The sequence below is a fragment of the Primulina eburnea genome, chromosome 4 (assembly GCF_022965805.1).
Source record: "Primulina eburnea isolate SZY01 chromosome 4, ASM2296580v1, whole genome shotgun sequence".
Classification (NCBI taxonomy): Eukaryota; Viridiplantae; Streptophyta; class Magnoliopsida; order Lamiales; family Gesneriaceae; genus Primulina; species Primulina eburnea.
The window spans coordinates 23,706,258-23,720,794 of record NC_133104.1 but is presented as its reverse complement, the minus strand read 5'-3'; the positions used below and the strand labels follow the sequence as shown (position 1 = coordinate 23,720,794).

Genomic DNA, 14,537 nt, shown 5'->3' with positions numbered 1-14,537 from the left:
GATTTCCAAGGAGCTTGGGAGTCTAGACTACCTCTAGTGGAGTTCACATACAACAACAGCTTCCAAGCATCCATCGGAATGGCTCCCTACGAGGCATTGTATGGGAGGAAGTGCAGATCACCAGTTCATTGGGATGAAGTTGGTGAGAGGACAGAACTTGGTCCAGAGATAGTTCAACAGACTGCAGACGTAGTGGTCAAGATTCGTGAGAGGATGAAGACTGCCCAAAGCCGTCAAAAGAGTTACGCCGATAAGAGGAGGAGAGACCTCGAATTTGCCGTTGGTGATCACGTATTCGTCAAAATAGCACCTATGAAAGGTGTTATGAGGTTCGGAAAAAGAGGCAAACTGAGTCCGAGGTTCATTGGGCCGTTTGAGATTCTTGACAGAGTTGGGACACTAGCCTATTGTGTAGCCCTTCCGCCGAATCTGGTCGGAGTACACAATGTGTTCCATGTCTCGATGCTAAGGAAATATTTGGCTAACCCTTCGCACATTCTGAGTTATGAGCCTTTGCAGCTTGCTCCAGATTTGTCTTATGAGGAAAGACCGACTCAAATCCTCGACCGACAGGAGCGCAGACTCCGGAACAAAGTGACTAAGCTAGTCAAAGTTCAGTGGCTGAATCAATCAGTGGAAGAAGCCACATGGGAGTCAGAAGCAGATATGAGACTTCGCTACCCGGAGTTGTTCGGTAAGATTTAATTTCAAGGACAAAATTTTTATAAGTGGGGGAGGAACTGTAATGCCCAAATTCAGTACACGTATAACCCATGCATTTATTTAATTATTAGATCATTTATATTTTTTTTAAATGAGTTTTAGCCATGCATAATTTATGAAAATGCATTATTTAAAATTATTCATGTTTATGGGATGCACGTTAAAATGTCTTTTTCAAGTTTCATGTTTCAGGCGATTATTCGAGGCGGGATTGAGGAAAAGACCCAGTGACGATTTTGGCAAATTAAAATGTGGTATTTTATTTTTAAGTTGAGAATGAGGCGTTTTAAATAATTTATTAATTAGTTAGTATTTTTAAAGCCTTAATTATGTATTAAGTGATTTAAGAGTTTAAAACTTTTAAAATTAGTGTGTAGATATTTTAATTGTAGAGTTTGATTAAAATAGTGTGTGTAAACTTTTTATTAGTATTTTAAATAGTTTATTTAGCTAGAGTTTCCCCTAATTAAAACACACACACACGTTACACACACTCACACACACTTACATGTTTTTACACACACTAAACACACACACACTCACTTTACGTTTCAGATTTTATATCTTTGAGGAGAGAAAACTAGGGTTCTTCATTAGCATAGCAGCCGCCCACCCCCTCTTCAAATTCCAGCAAGGTTTTCGTGAATTTTATTGCAAGAAAAGCGTGCCACGTTCGTCCCGGATCAACCTCGCTTCCATCTCCGCCTCGGTGACGCCGTTTCGGTAACGTTTATTATCAAAAGGCACGTATAATCTGTTCTTTCTGCATCGATCTTGTCATAGTATGCGTCGTGTTATTTTATGCGTGAAAATCCATGTGTGACGTTCGTCGTTTGAGCGGGAAATAGTTTGAATGCGTTTGAAATACTTTTTAGATCTGAAATCTCGCAACTTACTGTTCTGATAAAAACTGCGATTTTTTTGTCGGGATTTTGAGAAAACTTTCAACTAGAAAATTGTAGAACTTTTCGATACCTTCGATTTGATATAAAATTCGAGATTTTTGGATGAAAATCGAGTGAGTTATGATGTTTTTCGTGGGACTGCTCAAACTGCGACTTTTACGAAAATTGTGTTCTTGTAGTTTTTGTTGCAGGCTTCGTTGGATGTTGTACGTTTATGGTTTGATGTTAGAGCATGATAGGATGGGTCTCGGGGTGTCGTTTCATAGTCCGTGCAACCGAGTCTAGAAAGTTGAGCAAAGCATGTACAGAATTTTCGTAGCTTCGTTTGTCCCGCAAGTACACGGACCCAAGCACGGACCCTGGCACGGGGTCCGTGTCTTTGTTTTTCTCTTGGTGCGCCATTATAGAGTCTACACGGACCTCCACCCGGACCCTGACACGGGGTCCGTGCCTTTGCTTTCCTTCGGTGTCAATTTCCAGAGCCTACACGGACCCCTACACGTTTGTAGGTACGGGGTCCGTGTCCTTCATTTTTGGGGAAAAATAATTTAGTATGCTTTGAGGTTAGACGTCATGGGTTAGCACAATGATTTACAAATTCGAGTCATGGGAATTGTAGAACGTCCTAAGGAATTGAATGAACTCGTAAGTGAGCGTGATTACCTACGTCTAAGTATGCAAGTTAAGCATGTCAATTCATGATCACTATGTGCAGCAACGGCCCCGATCGAAGTCCAACGAATCCGTCAACGCCAAGTAAGTATGTATGACGTGCAAAGAAAATATTTGAAGTTTTTGAGGTATGCTAAATGTCTTGTGACCAAAAGTGAATGGGTTTGGAAGTCGGTGAACGTGGCCGAGGACCTCTCCACCCCGTTAAATTATGAACGGGTTTGAAGTTAGGATTGGAAAGCGTTAAATTATGAACGGGGACCAATCCGCCCGTTAAATTATGAACGGGTTAGATTGTGGTTGTGAAGCGTTAAATTATGAACGTGGATCAACTGGCCTGTTAAATTATGAACAGAGATCTCATGTATGTGGCAGTGGATACGTCCCTGTCAGCCCAATACTGTGGTGTGTCTGATCAGGCGTTTATTATGTATGGGTCACTTGCTTTGAAACATCCTCTACAAAAAAAATGATGAAGTCATGTATGTTTTAGTATGCTCAAGTATGCAGTTATGAATATGAAAGTTTCACGTTATGGCACGTCTATATATATGTATGCAAGTTCAAGGTTATTATGCAAGCTCAAGTTTCAAGTTATGTACGTTCTATTTTTAAGAAGCATGCGATTTTTATTACGTAGTACTTGTTATCCCAGTTTATACGTGTTGAGTCTTTAGACTCACTAGACTTGATCGATGCAGGTGACTATGTTGATGAGGAGACGGGAGGTGGCGACCAAGGGACAGGCTTGGACTGAGCGGGAGGCTAGACCCGAGGACCGCATACGCTATTTTAAGTTTTTAAGAAAATACATTTATACTCTGATTTTATGATTGGGTTGTGAGACTTTTTGAGACAGCTTCTCTTTTAGCAAATTTTAATTGTGATGGTAGATTTTAAAGATATTTTATGAATGATGAGTGACGACCGTGTGGATGTTTTTATTTAAGAAAATTTTTAATTTTTCCGCAAATTTTAAGTATGAAAATACGGTTCGTTACACACTATCCGCGGATATCGATCAACATGCAACCACGGTTGATGGAAGGCAAGGAAAATTAAACTCCTTTAATTTTTACTTTTTCGGTTTGATATAAATTTTGAATCTTATTCAAAATGAGGGATTTTAATTTTAAAATTGTCTCGTAATTTTAATTTAAAAATCGTGTGCCACAAGTTTGTATGTTTGCCGGATTCATGCAACTATATTATATAATAATATACATACATGCATACTACTATATATCATATATATCATAATATGACATTCAACAATTAATAAGGATGATCGATCGCCAACACTATTAGATCCATGTGAGTCATACATGGATCCAGGTATAAACCTAGGTGAATGCAGGGATGCAAATGCAACTATTACAAGAGCTTCCAATATTTTACATGTCTTCATCTTGATCATCGGGCCCACCATCTTCCAGTCTTGATCTCCCACTATTTCTAATAATTACATTTAAATAGCCATGGCACATAAGGGATACATCTCATGGGGTGGGAACGGGCCATAAACCAGGCTCACTTTAATAATATCAAATATTAAAAAACGAATAAAGCAGTAAAATATCCTAACATACACCTAACACATTGGTCAAGGCTCTCGATCATCCTTCATGCATTTAATATCAAATATTAACAACAATTTAATTAAACAATTTAATTAATTGATAAATCATATATCTAATAATTATATCACTAACCACCACAATTATTAAAGATTTAATAAATTAAATAAACCCCTTTATTTAATTTCCAATTAAATCAATAATAATTGATTTCTTGTAAAAACTCATTTTTCCCATAAATAATTAAAATCATATTCTAATTATTTATTTCACAAGAAAATTATTAATTTTCTAAAAATCAATTTTCCAAAATAAAAATTGAACCAATTTTACCCAAAAATTTGAAAAAGTAGAAAATCGCACCCTAGGCCCAAACAATACAAGCCCATTATTCAGCGCGCTTCCCGAGACGCTCCCCGGCCACCGCACGCCCGCTGCCCGAACGTTTCGGGCAGCGGCAGCGGCCCTGTGGGCGCAAAACACACTAGGCGCACCGACGCCGCGCGCAGGCGTCGCATGCGCTAGCGCGGTGCGCACAGGCGTCCGACGCCTGCGCTAGCGCTGTGCGTGAAGGCGTCCGGCACTTGCGCTAGCGCGGTGCGCGCAGGCGTCCGACGCCTACGCGCACGGACTGCCTGGAACAGTTTCGGGCAGATTTAATTTAAATTTTTTTTTTTGTTTCGAAAATCTGAAAAAAAATAAATAAATTTCTGTGGTGCTAAATTTTCTGAAAAATTTTCTTGTGTGGTTAGAAATAAATTATTCAACATAAAACCATACGATTTAGAAAAACCTGGCTCTGATACCACTGTTAGATCCCGGTTTTCTACACGCGCAAACGCAGCGGAAGATTTAAAAATATTTATTTGACAATCAAAATATGTTTGGACGCTCGTATAATTTAAACATAAACATACATAGGGAGTTTAAAATCGTTATACCTCTGGTGAATTAATCAATGGACACCAACCGATCCGGTATAACAGATCTGGCTCTTGATGAATCTCTACGAACTTTCTTCAAGAGACTCTTTTCGTTTCGTCTAATCAGGTCCACGACTGAATTGTTTGATCCTCTTCCAAATTACACTAGAAATATTGGAAGGGATTTTGCGTAGGAGAGAAAATTAAGAGAGACGGCTCAAAATTTTCCTTCAAAAAGGGGAGTGGCCGTTTTTTTTTCTTTGAAAGTGAAAGTCTCGAAGACCTTGTGTTGTGGTAGGCTAGGTTTTTAATTAACATGTGTTATTTATAATTAAATAATAGCCTAATGACATAATTAACATTAATGGGCTTGATTTAATTAATTGGGCTAGTCCAACTAGTAATTAATTTAATCATGGCCCATTAAAACTTTAATTATTTGTTATGTTGGACTTGTACTCCTACAAGCCCATTAAACATATTACCCGCCATATTTAATTTATTAATCAATCAACTCAACTTTTGAGCTTAATAAATTAAATACATTATAAATTCAACATTTGAATTTATTATTTAAATTATAAATTCAACTCCTTGAATTTTTATCACCTCCAAAATTTAATATTTAATAAACCCAACATTTGAGTTTAATAAATTAAATTCTCAAATTTATAAATTCAACTCCTTGAATTTATTCTCTCAAAATTGAATTATCATAAATTCAACTCCTTGAATTTACTATATAATATAAATTCAACTTCTTGAATTTATTCTCTCAACGGGAACAAATGATCCAGTACTTGTGTGACCCTCAATGGTTCAGGGATACAGCTAGCTGTGGGTTCACAACTCTTTGTGATTCAAAATAATATTTATTCTTATTCGGGCTTACCCCAGTTAGCCCCATTCTTTTCATCAACACCTTGATTAAGAATGTCAGAACTCATTTCTGATTGCACCCATCGGATCATGATAAGAGCGTCTAGTAGCATCGCCCCATGATCCCCTAGGTATCACTGATAGTGCCTGCAAGAACCAGTCGATTATGATTAGCGTACAGTACGGTCCCTTCATCTCATATATCCCGATCGAATCTGCAACCATTGGTTCATCGAGGGTTGCATATTAATTCGATAACTATGTGATAACTATAACAGTGGCATCGCGTGTACTATTTGAGAACTCCTTCTCTAACGTACATCTCATACTCTGGCCAGAGATTCCACGCACTATTATTACATCAGATCACATAGGATATCCACACCCGTAGGTGAGCGGTGAATCCCCGACTACAATGCACTGGCTCCTATATATGTCGCAACTGTACCCAACATCGCCACCTGATGACTCTCCTGGAGCCGGTAAACGAGTCAAAGCACAGCCCTTGTATATAGAGCCTCAGTGTTGTCCCGGGTCGTAAGGACTAATGGTGTACAATCATAACCACGGACTTATCCTCTCGATTAATGATAACCACTTGGAAAGTCCGAGTGAGGGTTGTTCGGTATAACCATCATATGACTACCCATCTGCATGTTTGGACATCTCCATGCCCTTACCAAGAAACGCAGTACACAATATCACAGATGCTAATCTCGAGCTCAAGCGGCCTTTATCCCTATTTTAGGCGGCTGAATCGACTAGGAACGAATTTAGAATATGCAGTGTTTACAAATGAGTTTCAACATCGAATTACGATTCATTTGTATTAAAGCATAATCAAAGACTTTATCTATGTTGTTTGTATGGGTATACAGATAAAGTATAACAAGACCATAAAAAGTTAAATTATATTAAAACAAAGATTGTTTATTTCACTTGAGTCAATCAATTCTCTAGCCAACCGTTGGCTTGCAGGGCATCTACTCTAACAGAAAATTCATCTCGAAATTAAGTTATCATCAACTAAGTTACGGAATCCAATTTTCTATTCCATATCACAAAGAAACACAAATATTCTCTAAACACAGACGTATTAGATAATGGAAACAGTGCAGAACAATGGTGTAAACTCAAAAGATATTATAATATGCCCATTGAATCAATAACTTGGTTAAAGAATTTTCTCGGTTTTTTTGTTATTGGTCACTGTAAGAATTATTATTTGACAGATGTGAGTTAATATGAAAACAGTGGTGCTAGATTGTGCATTTGTGTTTTATCAGAATTAACTGTTGTGCCGAATGTTACAACATTTGGGACAACATGCAGCGGAATATTAAAGTTTGTAACACAAATCGATTTTAAAAAAATAGGATTGACAAAATTAAATATGCACAAGTATAAATATGTATGCTATGCTTCAGGGTAAAATTTAATCATTAGAAAACTGAAACGCTTACAAAAACCTATCACTAGTGATCTTCACAAAAATCAAATTCTTCAACACTTTGAGAAAATAAATGTTTTCTAAAAATCGAACAACCAGAATATAACTTATTCAAGAAAGCAAAAACTCAATGCCAAAAATTTGGAGCAACGAAACCCAATCCTCAGCCAACACTTGCATGCGTGTTGTCTGAAGTGTCTCCAACAATCACGGCAGCATGTGCAACGACACTCTTCACAACAGCAGCAACGTTGATAATTTTTTTTCTCTAAAATTCCACGATGAGCGAAAATGTGTGTATAATTGAACGAGAAGAAGAACTCCATCAATGCCTTTCTTTCTCTTATTTATGGACTTCGTCTCACCTAGAGTTTATCTCAACAAGGTAACTTATTCAACAAGAAAAGTCAAATATTGATACTATATCAAGATAATATTTGTATAATTATATCATCATCATCAAGAAAGACAAAATCTTATAAAATATTATACATAATCAAATCAATAAGAAAAAGATAATATTATAGAAATTATTTAATTTAAGAAATTATATTAATTAAATTAAGAGATAATATTTGCCTTCGCTCACATGGTTTCTTCTTTTCCGCAACTCTGAATGATAGACATAATACTTTTTTTAAAGGAAGAAGTGACTAAACTAACCTACTTGCAGGAGTCACTGGAAAATCAATTAACATTATGAAATCACAATTAACAAAACGCAAAAATAATAAACTACCCTCAAAGTTAAATATGCATTTTAGGCTGACACATATCTATCATGATGAGCATCAGAACTTGAATTTGAACCTCGATTCGAAACGAACTCGATAAAAATATTAAAATTTTCGAGTTTGGGATGTGACTCGTGCTTGAATACACTTATTTCAGCTCAGATTCCAGAATCTTCCATGTTTGCTTAAATTTTTTTGAACCAATCAGACACCATCCATGCAACACAACTCTTCAGCTGGAACGACCGATTTTTTTGTACTCATTGTTTCATTGGTTAAAATTTTTCAACATCAGTAAGAGTTAGTTTCGTCACTCTGTTTTCTATTTTAATTTCTTAAAAAGATTGTTAGTTCTGTTACCGATGGCAATAAGTGATTTTAAATTGATTCGGTTTATTTCAATTTTCGAGGAAAAAAATTAGTTGGTTAGTTAGATTACTATATTTATTAAATTACACTTTAAAAATTTTGGTGGCTGTGGGGTTCGAACCCACGCGCACTTATGTGCAGAAGATCTTAAGTCTTCCCCCTTAACCACTCGGGCAAACCACCTCCGTTCCGCTTGAGATCCAATATATCGTAAATAATATATATTATTTAACGTACCACCCACTCCGTCTTCAACTTGAGTTTTTTTATGTTATCGCATATTTTTTATATAAAGAATTCTATACTTTATTGATTATATAATTAACTTAAATTTGGATGGCATGGCGATAATTTTTGAATTACCTTTTTATGTGGATAAAACAAAGCAATCAAATTTAGGTTGATTAAAAATTAGGAGATATATTCATAGTTTTATAATGGTCCTACCGAGAGAAATTAAAATTGTGTAGACACTTCATTTGGAAGCTAAATCTAATCACAAACCTCAAGTGACGAGTATACTGAAATTATAACTTATGAAATGAAAGAGATGCAATATTATTTAACAATGACAATATACACACATGCTTTCAATTTGCAAAACAAAGAAAATTCAATAAAGCATCTAATATCCTTCCTCAAAATCCTCTAAACAAGTTTGTGTTGGATCCAGGTTTTTCTACACGCCCAAACGCAGCGGAAGTTTTAAAATTTTTATTTATTTTGACAATCAAAATATATTTTGCTTTGAGCGCTCGTATGGTTTAACAATAAACATTCATAGGATGTTAAAGATTATACTTTTGGTGAATAAATCACGTGGCTCCAACTACACCGTTTTAGCGGACGTAGCGCTTGATGAATCCCTACGAAATTTCTTCGATTCTTCTAATTAGGTCCACGACTAGAAGATTTGTTCCTCTTCCAAATAGCACTAGAATATTTGGAAGAAGTTTTACGTTGATATCTAAAATTTTGAGAGAGGATTCAAAATTCTTTTCTTTGGAAAGTGGCAAAAATTTGGAGAATTTTTGTACAACTCTCGTGAGTTACAATGGTCTCAAGTGGAGGCTAGGTTATTTTTTTTTATTCCCTTAAAAAAAACTTAACCTAAATTCCATAATTAATATTAACGGGCTTGATTAATTAATTGGGCTAGTCCAACTAGTTTAATGAATTAATCAAAGTCCATTAATAACTTTAATTATTTAATATGTTGGACTTGTACTCCTACAAGCCCATTAAACATACTCCCAATATATTTAATTTAATTTTTAATAAACTCAACTTTTGAGCATAATAAATTAAATTGAATATAAATTCAACATTTGAATTTATTGTTTAAATTATAAATTCAACTCCTTGAATTTATCACCTCCAAAATTTAATATTTATAAACCCAACTTTTGAGTTTTATAAATTAAATTATCAAGTTTTATAAATTCAACTCTTTGAATTTATTATCTCCAAATTTCATAAATTCAACACTTTGAATTTACTATCTCATAAATTCAACTCCTTGAATTTATTTTCTCAAAATTTATTTATCATAAATTCAACTCCTTGAATTTACTATATCATAATATAAATTCAACTCCTTGAATTTATTCTCTCAACGGGAACAAACAATCCAGTACTTGTGTGACCCTCAATGGTTCAGGGATACAGCTAGCCGTGGGTTCACAACTCTTTGTGATTTAGGACATAATCTTTTATTCGGGCTTACCCTAGTTAGCCCCATTCTTCTCATCAACACCTTGATTAAGAATGTCAGAACTCATTTCTGATTGCACCCAATAGATCATGGTAAGAGCGTCTAGTAGTATCGCCCCATGATCCCCTAGGTATCACTGATAGTGCCTGCAAGAACCAGTCGATTATGATTAACGTACAATACGGTCCCTTCATCTCATATATCACGATCGAATCTGCAACCATTGGTTCATCGAGGGTTGCATAATAATTCGATAACTATGTGATAACTTTAATAGTGGCATCGCGTGTACTATTTGAGAACTCCTTCTCTAACGTACATCTCATACTCTGGCCAAAGATTCCATGCACTATTATTACATCAGATCACATAGGATATCCACACCCGTAGGTGAGAGGTGAATCCCCGACTACAATGCACTGGCTCCTATATGTGTCGCAACTGTACCCAACCTCGCCACCTGATGACTCTCCTGGAGCCGGTAAACGAGTCAAAACACAGCCCTAGCATATAGAGCCTCAGTGTTGTCCCGGGTCGTAAGGACTAATGGTGTACAATCATAACCACAGACTTTTCCTCTCGATGAATGAAAACCACTTGGAAAGTCCGAGGGAGGGTTGTTCGGTATAATCATCGTATGACTACCCATCTGTATGTTTGGACATCTCTAGGCCCTTACCAAGAAACACAGTACACAATATCACAGATGCTAGTCTCGAGCTCAAGCGACCTTTATCCATGTTTTAGGCGGCTGAATCGACTAAGAACGAATTTAGAATATGCAGTGTTTAAAATGAGTTTCAACATCGAATTACGATTCATTTGTATTAAAGCATAATCAAGGACTTTATCTATGCTGCTTGCATGGGTATACAGATAACGTATAACGAAACCATTAAAAAGTAAATTATATTAAAATAAAGATTGTTTATTTCACTTGAGTCAATAAATTCCCTAGCCAACCGTTGGCTTGCAGGGTATCTACTCTTACAATCTCCCACTTGCCCTAGAGCCAACTACCCTTAATCCCATTGATTCGCGATGCTTTTCAAACAATGGTCCTGGCAAGGGCTTTGTAAATGGATCAGCAACATTATCTGCAGAGGGGACTCTTTCGACTGATATGTCTCCTCTTTCCACAATCTCTTGTATGATGTGGAACTTCCTCAGTACATGTTTGGATCACTGATGAGACCTTGGTTCCTTTGCTTGCGCAATGGCACCAGTGTTGTTCCAGTACAACGGGACTGGATCAACTCCATTAGGAATAATACCCAACTCTTGGACAAAATTCTTCATCCAAACTATCTCTTTGGCTGCATCAGATGCAACAATGTATTCAGCTTCAGTGGTGGAATCCGCAACGGTGTCTTGCTTGGAACCTTTCCAAGAGACAACAACACCATTTAGCATGAATACAAACCAGAGGTCGATTTCGAATCATCTATATCACATTGGAAGCTAGAATCCGTGTAGTATTCCAATTTCAATTCTCTACCCATAGACCATGAGCAAATTCTTAGTCCTTCTCAAGCACTTAAGAATATCTTTCACGGCCTTCCAATGCATTGGACCAGGGTTCGCCTGATATCTGCTTGTAACACTCAAAGCGTAAGCAACATCAAGACGTGTCGATATCATACCATACATGATACTACCAATAGCTGACGCATATGGAATACGTGTCATCATCTCTATCTCTTCATCAGTTTTGGGACACATAACTATAGATAGAGTAATACCATTACACATTGGTAAGTATCTTCTCTTGGAATCTTCCATAGAGACTCGTTTCAAAATGGTATCGATATAAGTGACTTGGGTGAGTCCCAGCATCCTCTTTGATCTATCTCTATAGATTTGTATTCCCAATACATAGGATGCTTCACCCACGTCTTTCATAGAGAATTTATTGGCTAACCATACTTTAGTTGATTGCAATAATCCCACATCATTCCCAATGAGTAGGATATCATCAACATAAAGTACTAGGAATGTCACTACACTCCCACTAACCTTCTTGTACAGGCACGGTTCCTTTGGATTCTTAGCAAAACCAAACTCTTTGATAGTGCTATCAAATATGAGGTTCCAACTCCTTGACTCCTGCTTGAGACCATATATTGATCTATGAAGTTTGCATACCTTATGCTAACTTCCTACTGATGTGTATCCCTCAGGTGGAGACATGTAAATTTACTTTTTGATGTCTCCATTGAGAAATGCAGTCTTTACATCTATTTGCCATATCTCATAGTCATACCATGATGCTATGGCTAGTAGTATTATAATGGACTTAAACATAGCAACTGGTGAAAATGTTTCCTCATAGTCAACTCCTTGCCTTTGAGTATAATATTTTGCAACCAGCCTTGCTTTGAAGGTCACTACCTTCCCATTCGCCCCAAGTTTTCTTTTGTAGATCCATTTGCAACCTATAGGAACGATTCCCTCATGTTGATCCACCAATGTCTAGACTCGGTTTGAATATATAGAGTCCATTTCTGACTGCATGGCTTCAAGCCATTTGGTTGAATCAGTATCAGATATTGCTTCCTTAAAGTTCATTGGATCATATCCAACAAAAGACTCATCATGGTCTTGTTCATTAAGAAGCGTATATCTAGCAGGTGGTCTAATAACCCTATCAGACCTTCTAAGAGCTTGTACTTCAACTACTGGTTGTTGGAGATTAGGTTCAACTACTATAGTTGAGCGAGTATCTTGAATTTCTACAAGTTCTATCATCTTGCCTTTTTCTATCTAATAGAAATTCTCTTTCATAAAGGTGGCATTTCTTGAAAACAAACACTTTTGCTTCATTGGGATGATAGAAATAATATCCAACAGAATTCTTTGGATATACTACAAAGTAGCACAAAGTGGATCTACTATCCAATTTGTTTCTCACTTTCTGCTTTACGTAAGCAAGACATCTCCATATTCTCAAGTAAGAATACTTGGGAGGTTTCCCCATCCATATCTCATATGGTGTTTTATCCACTGCTTTTTTAGTATGGACATTATTCAACAACATTGCCGCACTTTCAAGCGCAAAGCCCCAAAACGATGTAGGCAATTCAGTGAATCTCATCATTGATCGAACCATGTCCAACAAGGTTTGCTTACAATGTTCAGAAACATCATTCAATTGTGGTGTTGCTGGTGGAGTCACTGTGAGAGAATCTCATTCTCTTTTAGATAACCCAAAAATTCAGCACTTAAGTATTCTCCACCTCGATCAGATCGAAGTGCCTTAATACTTCTTTCTTGCTGATTTTCTACTTCAGATCTGAATTCTTTGAACTTTTCAAATGCTTCAGATTTGTGTTTTATCAAATAAACACACCCATACCTCGAATGGTCATCAGTAAAGATAATGAAGTAGGATTGCCCATATCCTGTGCTAACACTTACCGGGCCACAAATGTCTGTGTGGATCAAATCCAATAGACCATGCGCACGTTCCACGTTTCCATCGAATGGAGTCTTGGTCGTTTTTCTTTTCAGACAGGACTCACGGGTAAGTATAGAATTTATGTCTGACAAGTCAAACATGCATTCTCCCACTAGCTTGTGCATCCTTCTTTGAGAAATGTGACATAGTCTAGCGTGCCATATTTGTGCGGGATTTGGATCATCTAACTTTCTTTTGTTTGTTGTTGAAATCCTGTTTACTTGGACATTCATTCATCATTTCCAGAACATTTCTGGCTCATATAACTTCTTATGTCCGGACTTCTTACAGTGAAATATGTTCTGACTTATCGGGCTTTGTAGGCCTTTTAAGTGTCTTTCGAAGTTTGCCTCTTATTGGGTTTTTTCTTGTGAGGGGCAGAACATTTCTTTCCCTTACATTGCGGGCCACTTTTGTTCCTGACAACAAGCCCAACTAGGAAACAACATTTTCCTATTTTATGATGACTTCATAAGTCATAAGCATGTTGAATAGCTCTTCAAGGCTATCATCAATTTTATTCAAATTGAAGTTCAACATAAACCCGTCAAATGAGAAAGAGAATGACAACAAATTGATTGTCATGAAGTAACTTGTTAGGAATCACCTATTCCAGGCCCACCACTTTCTCATTAAACCCAATCATATATACACCACGCTCATGGACCAAAGCCACATCTTGCATTCGTGTAGTCACGAGCTTTTAAAAGTGGTGTGCATCACTGTACGAGTTTCATGCACTATGCAACTCTTGCATGTGTATTCGAATGTCAGTAGCATTCAACATTTTCTCAAACTGTCCCTACAGTTCATTTGACATAGAAGCGAGCACATCACACTTTAGCTTGCACAATATGGTCCCACCATCTTGCATGCATTGTCAGTTCAACAAGACTGACATTAGTGTGTATGTCATTTTCTCCGAATTCAGAACAATTTTCCCAACCAGTCTTGAAAATTAGATTCGGTTAGCTTGTTAATAACAAAATTGGATTATGTGACGAAATTGAAAAATATACTGATATGGAAACAGAATAATTGTTGCTGATTATTTTAAAATAATTTTAAGATATAAAATATGGATTTTTATTTTATAAATTCCCTCCCACTATTTTGACATTTCCATCACCCTCT

General features: G+C 36.7%; 1 non-coding gene across 1 annotated transcript; it reads right to left on the bottom strand.

The window, feature by feature from the left end:
- Positions 1-8,332: 8,332 nt before the first annotated feature.
- Positions 8,333-8,415, bottom strand: TRNAL-UAA (transfer RNA leucine (anticodon UAA)). Its single transcript has one exon. It is a non-coding gene; the product is annotated as a tRNA-Leu (tRNA).
- Positions 8,416-14,537: the final 6,122 nt, after the last annotated feature.